The sequence below is a fragment of the Adiantum capillus-veneris genome, unplaced genomic scaffold (assembly GCF_014529385.1).
Source record: "Adiantum capillus-veneris isolate H3 unplaced genomic scaffold, ASM1452938v2 Hic_scaffold_325, whole genome shotgun sequence".
NCBI lineage: Eukaryota > Viridiplantae > Streptophyta > Polypodiopsida > Polypodiales > Pteridaceae > Adiantum > Adiantum capillus-veneris.
Genome location: NW_028221436.1, coordinates 2151794 through 2168963, shown reverse-complemented (window position 1 = coordinate 2168963; position 17170 = coordinate 2151794).

The following is a 17170-nucleotide window of genomic DNA, read 5'->3' as shown; positions in this document are numbered from 1 at the left end:
TTAGCTTTGTCGTTATTAGAGTTTCCTTACGAGACTTTTGGACATTGTCCTTCCCCTTAGGCTGGTTGCGGTCCTTGTTTTTCGTTGGCTTAAGATTTCTCTTAGCCCCTTGTTAGAAGTTGATTCGTGGAGCCACCATGGTATGGTGTATGACCGAGGATATGGTGCATGGCCTTTGGGAGTTAACATACTTTGCCATACCCTCAGTTAACCTGCACAAAATTGTTGTTTTTTCTCTCCAAAATCCATCTTTTTGAAGACAGCGGCTTTGAGATGTAAGTCCAAAAATTGTCTACATATTTGTGAATAGATTCTTAGGGAGAGAGCTTCAAGCTTCTCCATTCATTGAGTACTTTGTCTTTGGCAACAGTAGCCAAAAACTGCTTCATGATGGAAGCTCTTAAAGATTTCCATGTTCGTGGAGCTTCACTGTTTGCGTGTAGGCTAGACCACCATTGCCTAGCAGACTTTTGAAAATGCATAGCTACATGATGTAGCTTAGAGGACTCCGTGAAGCCCTCATCTCCAAACGCCGCAACAAATTGTTGGATAGAGGCCAAGACTTCGTCCGTAGCACCAAAAGTGCCATCGTAGGTAAGAAAAGAGATGTTCTTTCCTCCCTCTTTGAACTCTCTAAGCTTGGACGACCTCTTCTAGGCGGCATAGGATTTCTTATGGCCTCTTCTTTTAGGTGGTTCAAGAGTTGCACCATCACTTTCTTCAGAAGAGGAAGAATATGAGGAGGATGGAGAAGAGGGTGACCTCTTTCTCACCTTTTTCTTCCCTGTTCCTCCTTGTCTGCAACATCACTTTCTTCGGAAGAGGAAGAGGATGAAGAAGATGGAGACCTCTTTCTTGCCTTTTTGTTCTCTTGTTTTTTCTCATCCCTCTTTGAATTATGGTGTAGAGAAGTATGTGATGGTCTTCTCTGTTTAGGGGGTGTTGGAGAGCGTCTTGCCCGTTGTCTTCATGAAGCCATCTCCATCAAGGTGGCAGGAGACTCACTTCTTCCTCGTTCTTTTGGTGCGGTCTCTACCGTTGAAACTTGGGTTCTCCTTTGGGAAGGAGATACATCATCGAGTAGTAGATTTTTAAGCCCTTCGTACGGATCCTCTTCTTCTTCCCTATCAAAGAGAGTCCTCTTTTGGAAGTCTCACTAGGAGGCTTCCTAGATACTCTCTCTTCTTGGTGAGGAGTTTGGAGTATACCATGGGTGCGCAATTTCTGTAGCACTTCACCTTGGAGGGATGGGTTGCCCAGGGCTTGTTGTAGCCTAGAAACAAGATAGTTTACAAGCATAAGGGCATCATTAGTTGCTCTTTCATTAGAAAAATCAAAGCTATCAACATTAATTTCACTCTCTTTACTATTGTCAGCCATTCTAACAAATTTTAGGTGTAAAATTTTTAAGTGTACTTTGGCACTTCAAGACCTAGTTGCTACTCCTCTTAACCCTTTAGAAAAGCACTCAAGCTCCTGTACCCGCAGCTCGAATATCATTAATTGCAAGGAATAGAAGAGAGGGTCTTTCACCACCAAAACAGCACCGACTCCTGTCAAGATTCTAATAGCTCAATAGTGGTTAAATGCCCCTAGGACTCCACTATTAAGACCATAGCTCTCAATGGTGTTGCCCCGTTATCTACATGAAGTAGGCGCACTCTGCAAGGTTGAAAAATCCCTATTCTACTTACTCAAATGCAATTAATAATACAAACCATTTATAGTCGGCTTGAGGATCTCTCTTCTTGAGCAAGAAAAGAGAAAACCTTGTGCTCTAATACCAATGTAACTTTTAATGGGGTAGTAACTTATGTGTAGCGGAAATTAACATAGACATAGTGAGCATTTTAATAAAAATAGATTCCTAATGAGCATATCAAGAGTGCTTGGCTGGAGAGAGAGCAACAAAAGCATAACACCTTGTTAGAATCAGGCATAAAGAATAGTTTCAAAAAGAGAGAGAAATTAAGCTATTGACAATAGTTGAGGACTGGATGTACATGGAGGCAGTCCCCCCTCCAAAAGGCTTTGTATTATAGGTTTCCCCATCAAGGGAGACATTTTACAATATAATACTTTGTGTTCCCTTCAATATCTTGATGGTGCATGAGAATGGAAGTTTCAAGCACCAAGTTACACTTGAGAAACACAACATCAATTTCCCTCACGGTCTCAGACCCAAGACCTCACACACCTTCGAAGATGGTGAGAGCTAGCGGGGTGTGAGAGTAGATCTAGAGGAAGAAGAATTATTCTTACGAGAAAGAAGTATTTCTCCTCACATAATCAATATTAATATCTTAGCAAGCTTAGTAATTAGAATGGTAGAGGAGATGAGCGTGCATGGATCTTGTCTCTTGGTTGGATTTGCATCAAAGCAAGAGTTGTTGGTGTAGGCCTCCCTTCCCACAGCTTGGAGTAGATGATGAACTTTCCATTAAAGCTTGAGAAGGAGATAGTTTTCTTTACTTCACACATGAATTTGTGTGAGTGTGTGTGCCATAAGCCTTGCAAAATCAGCCCCCTCTCACTCTTGGTCAACCCCTCTTGCTATTTCCTCCTCATGGCCCCTCATTGGCTCATGCCAAGCTTAGCCAATGGGAAATTAGAGCTCAAATGGAGAGCCCTTGTGACAAGTGTCCCTCTTTCCCCTATAGTGAGAGTTTAGGCAATTAATAATGCATTCAAATCCCCATTAGACCTTTTTTCCCTCTGGCTAGTAGGAATTAATCAAGCCATTGGGCTGCTTAATTTCATTGGACCCATTGGCAGGCTGTCCAATAATCTTCTAGGAGACTAATTTCATTGTTTCTTTTATCAAGTGTTTTTAAATTAATTAGACTAAATTTAGTTAGCCTAATTCTCATTGGTCAACTTCTATGGCATCCAATAGGATTTAAATGGAATAGGGGGACAACTGGGCAAGGAAAAACCTGACATGTGTCTAATATGCCTTTGTGTAAATAAACCTTCGTGTGTGTGTGTGTATGGTTTACTAACCAGATACAAAAGAGCCTGGTGATCTGTGAAGAACACAAATTTGTTTGCAAGGAGATAATGCTGAATTTTCTTTACAGCGTATATCATTCCTAATCCCTCTCTTTTAGTGGTCATATAGTTCTTTTCTGCACTATTTAGCTGTCGGCTCGCATAACAAACTGGGAAATCCATTGCTCCATCTCCTGATTGAGCCAGAATACTCCCGATTGCATATGCAGAAGCATCAATGTGAACATGGAAAATATTTTCCAATCTGGTGCCTTAAGTACAGGTGCTGATATAAGATTTTCCTTCAAATTTTGGAATGAAGTTTCACACTCCTCGATCCAATCGAAATTGACTAGCAAACAATATAGAGGTTGTGCAATGACTGCATACATATATGTATATGAGTCTTCGATAATATCCGCAGTGTCCCATGAAGGATTGTATTTGTTTCGCATTAGTAGGCCTTGGTAGGTCTACATGACTTTGACTTTGTCTAAGTCAGTGGTTATGCCATTTCTTGAGACAATGTGTCCTAAGATGCGGCCTTGTTTAACCATGAATATGCACTTTTCCGGGTTAAGACAGATTCGATATGTCCTGCATTTTTCAAAGACCTTCTGCAAATGGTCAATATGTTCCTCTCGTAGAAGAGAGTGTACACAAAGATCATCCATGTATATTTCTAAGAATATTCTCAGGTATTCTTTGAATGCGTGCGTCATTAACCTTTGGAACGTAGCTGGGCATTAGTTAAGCCAAACGGCATAACTCGATACGCATAAATTCCCCATTCAGTGGCAAAAGCTGTTTTGTGTTGATCCTCCCCTGCAATTGCCAGTTGGTTGTATCCTGAAAACCCATCCAGGAAGGAATAATCCCGTTTCCCGGCCACCCGCTCAAGTACATGCTCCGTGATTGGCAAGGGATAATTATCCCTTATGGTGGCTACATTTACCTTTTTGAGGTTTACACATACTCGCAGTTTTCCATTCTTTTTGGGGACTACCACACCAATCTGTATTTTCGATCTCATAGATGAATTCAGCTTCCATCAGCTTGTCAATCTCCTCTTTGATTTGTTTAGCAAATGTGTCATTATATGCATAAGGACATTGTTTGCTAGGTTTGGCATCCGATTTCAAAGGAATTGTATGTTGGCACATCAATGGATCAACTCCTTTGAGGTCTTTATAGGACCATGCAAACACATCTTTATATTTCTTGAGAAGTTGTGTTAGCCGTTCCTCTTCTTCAGGCCCTAAATCGTTTGCTATATAGACCGGCTGAGGCTTTTCGCCTGTTTCCGCGAGGTCTATCCTTTTTGCATTTTCAGGCCCATCGTAAGATTCTTGGTTTGTTCTTTCCGTGACTGGTGGTGTCATAATGATTTCTCTGTCCTGGATGGTAAATTTACGATAGTGTGATGGTACATTCATGTTTCCCTTTTTTGACTCCCCTTTCCATCACTATCTTCCTCACTAGTACATTCCTCACGTAAAGACTGTTTCAGTTCTTGGTATTTCTGTTTACGCTCCAATTTTGTCCACTCTTGGTCTTTTGTTGTTTCTTTTTTCTATTTTTGAGATTTTTGTGATTTTGTTTGTGTTTTAGCTTTTCGTACCTGTTTTAAATCCTCTCGAGTTCTTTCCCTTCGTTCTTTTGAGAATCTTCCTAATATTTGATCTTTTACACAATCGTCTGCTTTTACAAGCATCAAATAGTGAGTTTTACCTTTTATCCTGGGCATCAGGTTTTTTCTTGCTTTATTTCCTACTCGTTTCCTCCTATAGCGTTCGTGGCGTCTAGGGTGCCGATTAGCAAAATCATAAAACTTGATATTATCTGTTTCCTCCCCACGCTCACTTGAGTTTCCTGAACATTCATTATCTGCATCATTGTTTACTTCCAGATGCTCAGAGGAGTTATAAAACTCTTCTTCTCCGGGTGGTTCTATCATCTCCTCTTCTCCTGGTCTAAAGTTTACCATGTAGTAGGGTAGCACATCATAGCCATCCTTATCGCACAATTTTGTCGTTGGACTATCTGTAATGGTACAGACATCCAATGTTTCTAGTATGTGTTCCCATTCTAGAGGTTCCAAGGCATCTTCATGGAAAGGTTTCGGAATATACTCCTTGTTCTCAATCGCTCTTTCTAAGACACATTCCTCCTTTCTTAAGATTCCACAATGTGAAGCTCCACACATCCATATCTGCTTTTGTTGCCCTAACCATGCTGGGAGTTCCGATCCTACCACTGTAGCTGAATCAAACTCTTCCACAGGTGTTTGGTTTACATCCTTGTAACTATGGTCTTTCAGGTGTATTTTAGTTGTTGTCTCGCCATGTTTGAGGTATATATGGTCATAACCCCAATCTTGTACCATTTTCAATTGTCGCATGAATGGTCGTCCCAATATGATCTCATAATTGTTCTTTTTGTCGAAATCAACTATTGCAAATGTATGCTCATACTCGATCCCGCACGAAGTGACAATCACTTTTTCTAAGAGTCCTAGAGGCTTCTCCATGAACCCTTCTGCCAATTGCAATTTCATTCTGGTAGCTCTTAAAGCTCGTTTTCCCCATTTTCAGATTTCCTTGGTGGGGATAGCAACTCCCGCTCCTTTGTCAAGAATAGATTTGGAAACTACTCCTTGGAATTCTACTGGTAGCGTGGTGTTTCCATCTTCTCCCTCGCAATACTCTCCAACCTTGTTTAATGGCACTGGCCTGGTGTTTAGTTGAGGCTTGTCCAACTCTCTGATCCCTTCTTGAAGCTTCGATGTGATTTTGCCTATGTGTACAATTCATCAATTCACGCTTGTCAATTTTGTATCTTTATTTTGCAAACAATACATACTATGGATGATGGAGTTAATGATTATATTGTCTTGTGGGTGACTATTTGGGTCTATATTTACCTTTGCACTTTTTTTCAAAGGTCAATAGACAAATGAAACATTCAATATGGTTGATGGGTGGCAAGGCATTGAATGCCTTGCCACCAAAACATTTTCCTATCGGACGTCGCTATATAAGGCTCTGTAGCGTCTCTATAAGCGTCGCTATTGTTCAATGCCTTGCCACCAAAAAATTTTCCTATCGGACGTCGCTATATAAGGCTCTGTAGCGTCTCTATAAGCGTCGCTATTGATGGCTCTGCAGCGTCGCTATTGACATTTATAGCGGCTGGCATAGTGACCTTATATCGACGCTCGTAGCGACGCTGGGGGTTATAAAAACCCAATGTATTTCCGTCGCTAAAAGCGTCACAAGAGCACACAACCTCTTGTAGTGTGAGATAATTTGTCAGTAAGCTATGCAGCTACTCATGAAAGCTTAGGTGCTCTGGGATAGTGCACAACCATTTGTAAGTCCTTTGGTGATATACTGCACTGTGATATCGACAACGTAGTAAATATATTTTCTCCTTTATGTCTTGTCTAGTCCATTAGTCACATGCACACAGACTCGCCGATTTAGACAATGTGTCAATGCTCATCTTGGTGTAGATTTGCCAATTTAGGAACACCACTCATCTGTCATCTGTGCAGATCCGTCGATTTAGGCAGCACCACAACAAACTACAAATTCATGATTTTTAACACTACCAAATGCAGATTCGCCGATTTAGGCAGCATTATTGCAGATCCGCCGATTTGGCAGCACGTCTTATTGGTGTAGATTCGCCGATTTAGACAACAGCGATAAGACAATCATGTTGCAGTGGCTGGCCACCACTGTCCTTAGCATGCTTCTGTTCTCGGGTTTATAAATTGAAGGATATTTGGATTTACAATGGGTATATGTTGGTAGATATTTAGATTTGTATTTTGATTTGAAATTGGATTTGGAATGGGATAGCTAATGATTTTTTGTCGCGACAGTTTTTGTGCAATTACACTGAGATTGATGGGCATTGATTTATTGAATGATGAGTGTGGCCAATGATATCCTGATTCATCAGGGTATGACATATACTGCTTATTCTAGTGATATGGGACACTAGAATAGGTAGTATGTGGATGACGACAAACATAAACTATGTTATTTAGTTTAATAATTTCTTTCTTTTATTATGACATGTTCCTAACATAGAATACCAATCAATGTTTTGGGAAGTATTGTTTGCAGATTCAAGAAATCTATAAATAAATACGTGCAAGAGAAAAATGTTGACTCTTGCATGGGGGTAGATTGCACCCAGTGTCTGTGCTATTCTTCTCTCCTCTCATCTCTTCTCTCTCGCCGTGCTGGCGTAGCACTCCGCTCTAGGAGGTGTGCTCACACGCACTCTCTTGCTCTTTCCGCTCTCTGCCTCCCTCTCTGTTCGCCTATATTGTCGATCACGTGCTCATGGATGTGCCAGGCATGTCGTTTGGTCTATTTTATAGCTTGCAGTGTGCTATTTTGGGTATTTTGCAGGGCAGCCACGCTTCCCGCTGTAGCAGTGGTTTTTTTGTAGGACAGCCACGCATCCGTTTGTAGCATATTTTGCAGGGCAACCAGGCTTCCGACTGTAACAATTAATTTGTAAGAATTTTGTGTGATATTCCCTTGTACATTTGTTCACCCACAAATAAATGCCACGATCAAATATCCGGTTTATGCTCTCTATTGTCTATCAAGCTCTTTCTTAATTAAATTCGTTTGCAAAATACCAATATACTACATTGCATCTATTACTTCAAATGCAACAAAGGAAACTTAATAAACCCTTACAATTTGCTCCATATCTTAGCTGACATCTATGACCCATCATTTGTAGTCTAGCTGTCGAACCTAGAATATCATCAATACTAGCATGAGACTTTCTAGAAGTATACATTTTGTGGTGCAAGCGGCACATATGAGAGAAGGAGAGCAAGGAGAATAGTGAAAATAAGAAAGACAACCAATTGCTACTATAATGGAGTTAAAGTTGTAAGGAGAAAGAAATTCTTCAGCTACTTATACTCGATAAATTGCAAACATCATGTTTTATTGAATGTTATTTGTCATGGAGCGTGATGGTTCAACCGTCAGCATCAATTTCTCAGTAGCACTTAGTGAATTCTTTAGAGGCTTCTAGTTGGGTTTGCAAGGGGGTTGTATTACATTTTGTTAATGTATATCTCCTAACTTTCTTTCAATGTTTGCATTAAAAACCTTTCGTATTGAGCTCAAGTGGTAGATTAACATGATTACATGATGCACTCCCTGAGGCAATCCCTTAGACATGGTTGTCTCCTATGTGGACAGGTTGCTTTAGACATCATCTTGAGACGTCGATCAAGAAGATGGGATCTAGCATAGAGCCCTATGGATAGGGGTAGAGATTTTTGATGCCTTTACAGGTGGAGACAACGTATGAAGCTTTTTATCGTGGCAAGGATCTTGCAGTTATAGTGAGATTAATAGGTGTTGTCTTAGAGTACTAGTCATATCTCTCAAAGATGGAGGATGTCTTGGAGTTGTTTTAGGTGAGGGTAAGACATCCTCCGATGCTAGCAAAACCCTCATTCTCAAAGTGATCCTTCATGCCTCTCTCTTGAAAGATCCTCCGTTGTTTATCTCTATCGTGATTCTCCTTGGAGGAGAAGCTTTCGAGAGGGTCTTCGTTATTGCGCTTGAGGGCACTACTTTGCTTGTGGAAGTGACACTAAGTCTTCTACATGTCGTTACGACGAGAAGGGAAAGTATGGATGTTGAAAAACGAGGAGAAGAGAGACAATAGAAAAAAGGCAAAGAATGGATGTTGAAAAGGCCAGAGGAAAAAGGCAAAGGTCCCTCAATGCACAATGCATCAAGAGCGAAGACAGTAGGCATATGCGCAAGAGAGGCAAGAGTCTGTTGGTGGGTGTCACAAATTGATGATGTGGCAGGCCCACGGACACACACACACACCCTACTGATATGACTGTCCGTGAAATGCGCCGACAGGCTGACGTGGCAGGGAGTGTACGGAATTCCGTTGGTCGCGCTAACAAGCTGACGTGGCAGTAGTATGGAATTCCGCTTTTTTCCCCTTAACATAGTGACGTGGAAAAACTGTACGAAATTCCGTAAATTACGTTGGCTAATTTTTTCTCGCAGCTTTTGGATAAAAGTTTCTTTTGAGTTTAAGACTTTTGAGTTTGAGATTTTGAGGGCATATAAAAAGAAATACCGAAAGCGGCGCCAGTCTTTGGGGTCAATACCTCTCGGCACGAAACTACGACGGGCCATGTCGTCTTTGTGAACTATTTTGAAGTGAATCTATGTTGTGTCATGATAGAATCTTGACTTGGGGTGTCCAAGTTTGTTACATTGGGTCTTCAATATCTCATACATAAAAAGGGAAGCACGGAGAAGATAGGCAAGGTGAAGGAGACGTAGCCTGATAGCGGTAGTCACACCGTGCAAAAATTCCACATTCGGAATTCCATCTTGCTTAGCAACCCCATGTTCTTCAGTCCAGTCCCACAGATATCTCCTAGAGAGCCTTATGATGTGGCTTCTAATAGGAGACTTTGAGACTGTGCTAATCGAGATGAGATTCCTCTTGTTGTGCTCACGACACAAAATGAGGAGATTGTCACTGGATCTCTTGTATCCGACAAAGTTGTATATGTTATGAGATGTGAGACATTGAAAACTACAAAGCAATTTAGATCTACTTGATGTTATGTATTACTTCTCTTGACATCTTTATGCTCAGTATATTTTGAAAGTTTGATTAGTGGCATGAACAATGCATGTAGGAAGAGTTGCAGACTAAACAACAATTCAAACACCATTGTGTGGATTGCGAAAAGCACAAGATGAGGAAAAGATGAGCATATCCATTCATGTGACAATCTCTCATTGTGTGAAAATTGGTTTACAGTGTATATTATCTACAATACCAAAATTGTTTGGTAGCAAGTAGTGTACAAGAGTACATGCAACAATTAGCTACATGCAGGTCACAGGTGGCTCGAGCAGGGCCATTTGAATGTCCACCAGGGAAGCCGAAATGCGGTCAAGCTGATGGTGAAGCCTTGCCATGGAGCTTTGCAGATGGTCTACCAGCAGGCTTGTGGAGCCTACTAGGTCTTGCACATCCTGTCTTGCTTGCTCTGTGGGGGAACATGTAGCAAAGACTCATAGATGTGATGCAAAGAGGCATCCAACGTGCCCATCTCAGGGAGAATGGTAGCACCACATGTCTCTTGTTGGGATGCATTCAGTTCTTTCTGAAATTGAGCTTGCACAGCAAGAAGGGCAGACCTCCAGACTGGCCGTCCCGACAAGTGCAAAGGGGTTGCCATGGAATTAGAGGATGACCTGCCTCCTGGAGAGGAAAGGGCAGTTGAGAGAAGTCTGAGAAAGAAGAGGGTACAGATCTCGCCTCCGTAGAGAGCAGACAGGGAAGCACCTGCCTTCAAATCCCCAAAATTCACCGGCACAGGAGGGGTAGGAAGCCTCCCCCCATCCTTCTAAGCATGGAACTGCAAGCTTTAAGCCTCTTTGTAGAAAACTGTAGGGCTGGGGCTTTGGATTGCTCATCTCCTTTGTGCGACGATGTCTTCGCCATGAGCAAAGCATACCGTACTCTTTGAATGTCCCCCTCACTCGTGAGTTGGAGGTGCTGGAGGCGTTTGAGAGCTTGGTGAGAAGCCTTCACCTGAGCTTGCACCCCAGCTAGGGTCTCTTTGAGCAGGCAGCAAACATCTAACATTTTAACACTGTCTTGCATGCAATGCTGAAGTATCTTCTGATCCAAGCATGATGCACGTGCAGTGTGGGTGTGCAGAGTTTGCTTCGCGGACTCTTGAGTGGCGATGACAACATCCAAAGCCTGACACATCCAAGAAAGGCTCAAGAGGCGATCCACTGATGACTTTGATGAAGAGCTACAACAGTCATCAGCAGAAGTGTTGGTGAGTTTTTCTAGCATCTCTGTCAGATCTGTTTGAAACGGTGCAAATTAGCTGGCGAGGGCCCTGTTGTAAAAGAGTCTGTATCCGCATCAAACACACGGGCATGGCGGTGCCCCAGCCGACGCCCACGAAGATAAGAGAGTAAGCGAGAGGAAACCTTGCTGGAGCTCATGGAAACCATGTTGTCGACAGGCAGCGGCATGAGCAGAGTACTGTAGGAGGGAGAATGTGTTACAGATCTGGCTATGGGAGCTCATGGGATAGGTGGGACAGTTATAGATCAGCACTGGGAAACGTGGGGTTCCATTGTAAAATCGCCAACGTGCAGCTGGCCATGGTGGCTCTTTTGGCAGACAAGCATGGCTGGCAACCCCCATGGGATCATGAACATGTGCGCGGACTAGCCAACTCCATCTTGAAATAGCCGTTCCCTGCTCCCCTGCCTCGAGACAGGTGCAATATTACTTCATGTGCGTCTGCAGCAAAGGCTTCTTAATTGACTCGTTGCCGTTTTGTTAAATCTGTTGCATGCGTCGCATGAGTGCAAGGCATTCAGCTTATAATTATCTGCGCAGTTTGCGAGCAGACACAAAGCCATGAATTTAGCACGCTGCTTATTTAAATCTGCAGTATGCCCTTCTTCCCTTTCCTCTCCCCCTTTCTCTGTCTCATGTAGGTAAGCGAGGGGCAAGCTTACCTGCATGAGCCGCAACAGCAGACAAAGGGCACGTTTGAGCTGCAAATTAAGCCATCGAGCACGCGAGAAGGTCCCCTAGTCAGTACTGGTCAGGTGGTTCCAGACTTCCGCCCCCTCAAGAGCGGGTTGCACCATGGATTAGTGGGGCCAAGAAGGGTAACTCATTGCACAAGGTCGCACCCATAGGAGTAGATGAAAAGAGTTGATGTTTTTATTTTTAAATAGATCATGAGAAGTAGGTGGTACACATTTTCAAAAGGAAAACATAGGGCGAATCTTGCGAGATCCTTTGAGGATTAAGCCAGAAAAGGAAGGCATATGCGCCTGGCGGTCAAAGATGAGCAGGAAGCATGGAGGGCGGCATAGCCAGGTAGACTCGGACGAGGGGGGAGGAGGGGGAGGGGGGGCGTTCGTAGACGACAGAGCAGGGGATGCGGACTCAGACAGAGGACGGGGTGCTTTGTCGTGTTGTGGAGTCAATGTTTTTTTTTTAGTACTTACGGACGGCGAGAGCAAGCAGATTTGTGTACTCGTTCAGGTGGTTATTCAAGAAGGCTCAAGACTCGAGATGCGCTCAATGGTTGCAGTTCGATTCTTACTGGTTGTGCTTCTTTTACAAGAAGAAAGAAATGTTAAGGTTAGCATTAGGAAGAGACGATGGAATCTGGTAATGTAATGAATAAAATAAAAGTAGAACGAGTAGGTGAGCCAGAAGCTAGGAGTATTTGATTGGAGAACGCAAGCCTCTTTTTGAGGAGAGTCTTTCACTACCTAAAAGATAGCTTATTCCCCTCCTTTTTCAAAGTGTTAGTAGGGTTACTTGAGGTCTTCTATATTCCTGGAGGAAAACATGGATATACATCTATTTAGTAAACACTCACCCTACTACTAACCCATGGTGCGACCTAGCTCTAATCTCATAGCCGAGATTAAGGCTATGGCCCTCATATTGCCTGCAATGAATGCGCTCACTACAAAACACCATCGATGACAATATTTTTGTTGCAATGTCGCGGCAGGTTTTCCAATGCGCCATTTCTTGCTCGAAACAGTAAAACAGAGAATATTGGGACTTCTACCCTTGTGTGCCTTCATTGCTTTATAGGAGCAATTCAAAGTTCAAGTCAATTCACTGATATTCATGAGGGTAACTAATGGTATAATTTCATTACAGAATCAATGAACAAACAGCGCAACGTCGCGGGCTAGCCACAATCGAGCATTGAAAATGATGACTAGCTCTCACATATCGGTTTGTAACTTTGCCGTTTATATTTCCCCTCTCTAGAAATCCCCAATTGTAATTTTCAACGCTAAAAATAATCTTGGCATAATTCCTAGTGGTCTCACTATTTAACTGTTGTAAGAATCAAGGCCAAGAAAATGGTTAAGACACCGCTCAAGGTGTCCCCATGTTCATAAATCCGTCTTAGGCGCCCACTTTATACATCAATGTTGCCCAATCAATTGGGACACAACCTCCAAAGCGAACTACACAAGCAACATGTGGACTCAACGTTGAGCCAAGTGCAATCTTTGGAGGTATGGAACGCACGATGTCGTGCCATGACACATGCATAATATGAAAATGAAAATATCTACCTCACTCCTAATGTTTCTTATGTATGGGATCAAATGCTACAATGTATGTATAGTGTAACATATGTGAAAACAGATGCCATGGTTTGCAGGCATGTGCATACCTTGTCGGGCAGGCGAGGCCGAAGACATGGCCCCCATGCATGTTTTACCACATTAAAGTATTCCTAGTTTTCTTTAGGAATGTACAAATTTCAAGTGTTTTGAAGTGGTACGCTCGTTTTGCATAGAAAGTTCAATGCGGACAATCTTGACCAAAAAAGAGCAGGTTTCATGCACGAGTATAAAAGGTGTGTCCAAAGTGCTTACCAAGTGGAAAGATGAGGTTCAACATGAAAAATGAACCCAATGAGATTTCTCCACAAATTGAGGGATTTTTTCCAGCTCGTTTGCACATTAAACGGACAAAAAGGGGCATTTTTGGGCAAAAAAGGGCTACAGCTGGCCATAAAATGGTCAAAAATAGCACAAAATGTCTCAAAATTCCACATCAACAACGGTGCCGTCGTTTCTCAAGTTCTGGATTTTTTAGAGCCAAGAATAAGCTCATTTAGGCATATAAGCAAGGAGATACAACCACTACAATTCAGGGTGCTAGTGCAGTCTCGTGCTGCTTCCACTACATGTTCGAGGCTGTGAGGCCTCCAATTAGGTTTTCCTCTCCTCAAATAACTACTTGGGCTTCTCCAATTAGTTTTTGAAGCTTCCATGAAATGGTCATGACGAAGAATCGAAGTGCCAATTTAGGGGTTTTAACAGGCCGTAAGAGAACTGCTTATGTGCAATTGGAAGCAAGGCTACACCTAATCTTCACACACACAAGAGTTTTGAGTTAATTTTGGTTCTTTTTCAAAGTGGAGCTTTCATGGGTGGAGTTTTGTTCTTTTTGAGTGTGTTTTTAGTTTCAATTTATCTACGCCTTGCTTGATTTGGCTATGAATCCTCACAGTCAGAACGCTTTCCTAGCCGCACTACGCACTGCTTGACACATTTTTGGTGAACCCGACGTGAAGTAGGCTAGGATGAGGGTTCAAAAGCCTCATTGAAGGTTTAAAATTAAACCTTTAAATCTATGTAGCAACAAGAGCAATAGGGGGTTCGGTTTCATCCAGTCACAATGCAAATGTTTCAAGCTTTTGCAGTGTTTATGCAGCAATGGTACAAAGCAGAGATGGTACAAAGTTTTGAGCTTGCTGTGGTTTCGAGATCAAAGAGCATGTAAGGGGAATTGGAAATGAGCATGGGTCAGCTTGGGAAGCATTCAAATTAGCCTTAAAATAAGAGTATTTCATGGAAGACTCCAAAAGTGTGACAAAGAGGACTTTTTTAGAGTGGGTAGTTAAGCCAAAAGAGGGTCTTTCACCTACCAAATTGCTAAGGGAATTTGAACGCCACTATGATCAAATTTTAAGGACTAAAAAGGCTACCTTAAACACGGAGAAGATAGAGATCTTTTTGCAGGCTGGAGGTAAAGAGATGCAAGAGAAGTTAGAGCTACTACTTTAGGATAAGGATGTGGGACAAGGCTTACTGATGACTGATTGGAATGAAGTTGAAGATGAAATTTCACTGCGATCCAAGCAACAACGACGGAGAGACAAGGTAATAGTTAATCCTACTCAATCCCCAAGCGTTCTTGAGAGGCCCATAAAGTCTGTTATTGTGGTTCCAAAGAGTGACAAGTCCATTCTAGAATGATACTATCAAGGGAATGCAAGAGCTTAAGTCAAAGCTTACAAGGCTAGAAGAAAAGGGCAACCATCGGGTCAATCCACAAGAGGGCAACGACCTCAAACTAGAGAAGGCTTTGTAAATAGATGCATATGGTGTAATAGTATTGACCATGAGAGGAGGGATTGTGAAAGTTTCAAAGATGCTTTGATGGAGGAGCTTGTTTTCTTTAAAAATAGCAAGATTCACTTGAGTGAGACAGGTAAGCTCTTGGGGACAAATTTTGGCAAAGGTGGGATGAAGAAGCTAGTTCAGGACACAATGCTTCCTAGATCAGCTTCCCCACAACATATGCATGTCCTTGAAGTGCCTAAGCCTCTAAAGAGAAGAAGAAAGAAGCAACAAATCCAAAGCAAATGGTCCGGACTGCAAACTCCAATCCGATATAGAGGCAGTAACGGATCTCAAAAAGGTTTTGGAAGAGAAGATTTTGAAGAGTAGGGTGGAATCTAACTTAGGTGAGGTCCTTGGTATAGCAAAGTGGGAGATCCACGAAGATATAATTGATATTTTAAAAAAGAAAGCAACAGTCTCTTACTAAATCTATCCATGTACAGGGTGAAGGAGAGACTTTTAATGCACAGGGTGTACAGTCTATGGCAAGCAAGGTGAAGAAACTGTTGCTGGATGCTACAAATCTATGGGAGGAGTAAAACATGTTCGCTTCTTGGATGATGAAGATGAAGTCAAGACCACTCCCAAGAGTTACTACTTGAAGAGTCATTCGGCAAGAGCAACTACTGAGACCCTGGTAAAAGTGGGAGACTTAGAAGAGCCATACATTGTGCTGATAGATCATGGGTAAAAAATTAACCTCATGTCAAAGAGTCTTTATCAAAAAGTAAAATTTCCAATTGTTATAAATCATGGATGGATGATTCGAGCAGCAAACAACTCATAGGGGGAGTTGTACAAAGCTTGTCCAAATGTAAAGGTGACTAAAGAGGATGTGAAAGATGACCAATATTTCTTTGTACCTCAGATGTCTACATACCCGCTTATCCTTGGGTAGCCATACGTCACTGCTACTAGCATGGAAACCAAGGTGATGGACGGCGGGGTACGCTTATGCCGTTTGCGAGCAGACACAAAGCCATGAATTTAGCACGCTGCTTATAATACTAATGGTTTCTATTATTTAAATCTGCAGTGTGCCCTTCTCCCCCTTCCTCTCCCCCTATCTCTGTCTCATGTAGATAAGCGAGGGGCAAGCTTACTTGCATGAGCCGCAACAGTAGACAAAGGGCACGTTTGAGCTGCAAATTAAGCCATCAAACACGCGAGAAGGTCCCCTAGTCAGTACTGGTCAGGTGGTTCCAGACTCCCCAATCTTTGCCCCCTTAATCTCATAGCCGAGTCCCTGCCATACCATGGATTTTAGGCATATCACTCTAGACAATAATCTTGCCTTTGTTACTTCTTTGAACTGATGTTCAACAAAATATTCTTTTACTTCAAGCCATCTCTTGTCCTCTACCTTAGTGGCCGTCCTTTAGGGTAGTGATCTTCTCCTTTGATCCAACCAAGTTTGATTGATAGTGGTGAGCGATCTGATAAGCTTTGGTAGCTATCGACCTTCATTTTGATCGATGGAGGCAGCCAATCGGTTTGATGGGAGTAGTAGCATATTTCTAGTCTTGAGGTTGTGTTAGAATACTGAAGGCTTGTGTAGGTACAACATGGTGTGCTATTCCATGGACCTAGAGACCACATACCCACCATTGCTCACTTCTTGCACATGATATCCCCTTTAGATTTTTTAGAACCTATCAAGAGGCTAGACTGGCCTGTCTTGTCTTTTCTAGACTCCACCATTTCTGTCAAGACAAGGGTCCTACGGGGCAAGGCCCAACCTAGGGGGTCAGGGACATAGGCCAAGGGCCTGGACTGGACCAGTGTGGACTAGGGATCCGCTTAGGGCAAGAGCTAGGATCTAGGCCTGTATATAGGGCGGTAGGGTGGAGGATCCGAGGTTTTAGTCCCCTAGTTCTTACATTGGTATCAGAGCTCGATGGAGGAGGGGGCTATGGAGGAAGGGGGGAATTTGGCATGAGTCTTTGCATGTTCTCTCTCTCTCTCTCTCTCTCTCTCTCTCTCTCTCTCTCTCTCTCTCTCTCTCTCTCTCTCTCTCTCTCTCTCTCTCTCTCTCTCTCCCCCTTAGGGAGGGCGTGGTCCTCAAGATTTGGGAGATTTTGCATGTATTGCATGGGGAGAGGGAAGAAGCCACATCAGGAAACATGCGCGGGCATGGACGCTTAGCAGATGAC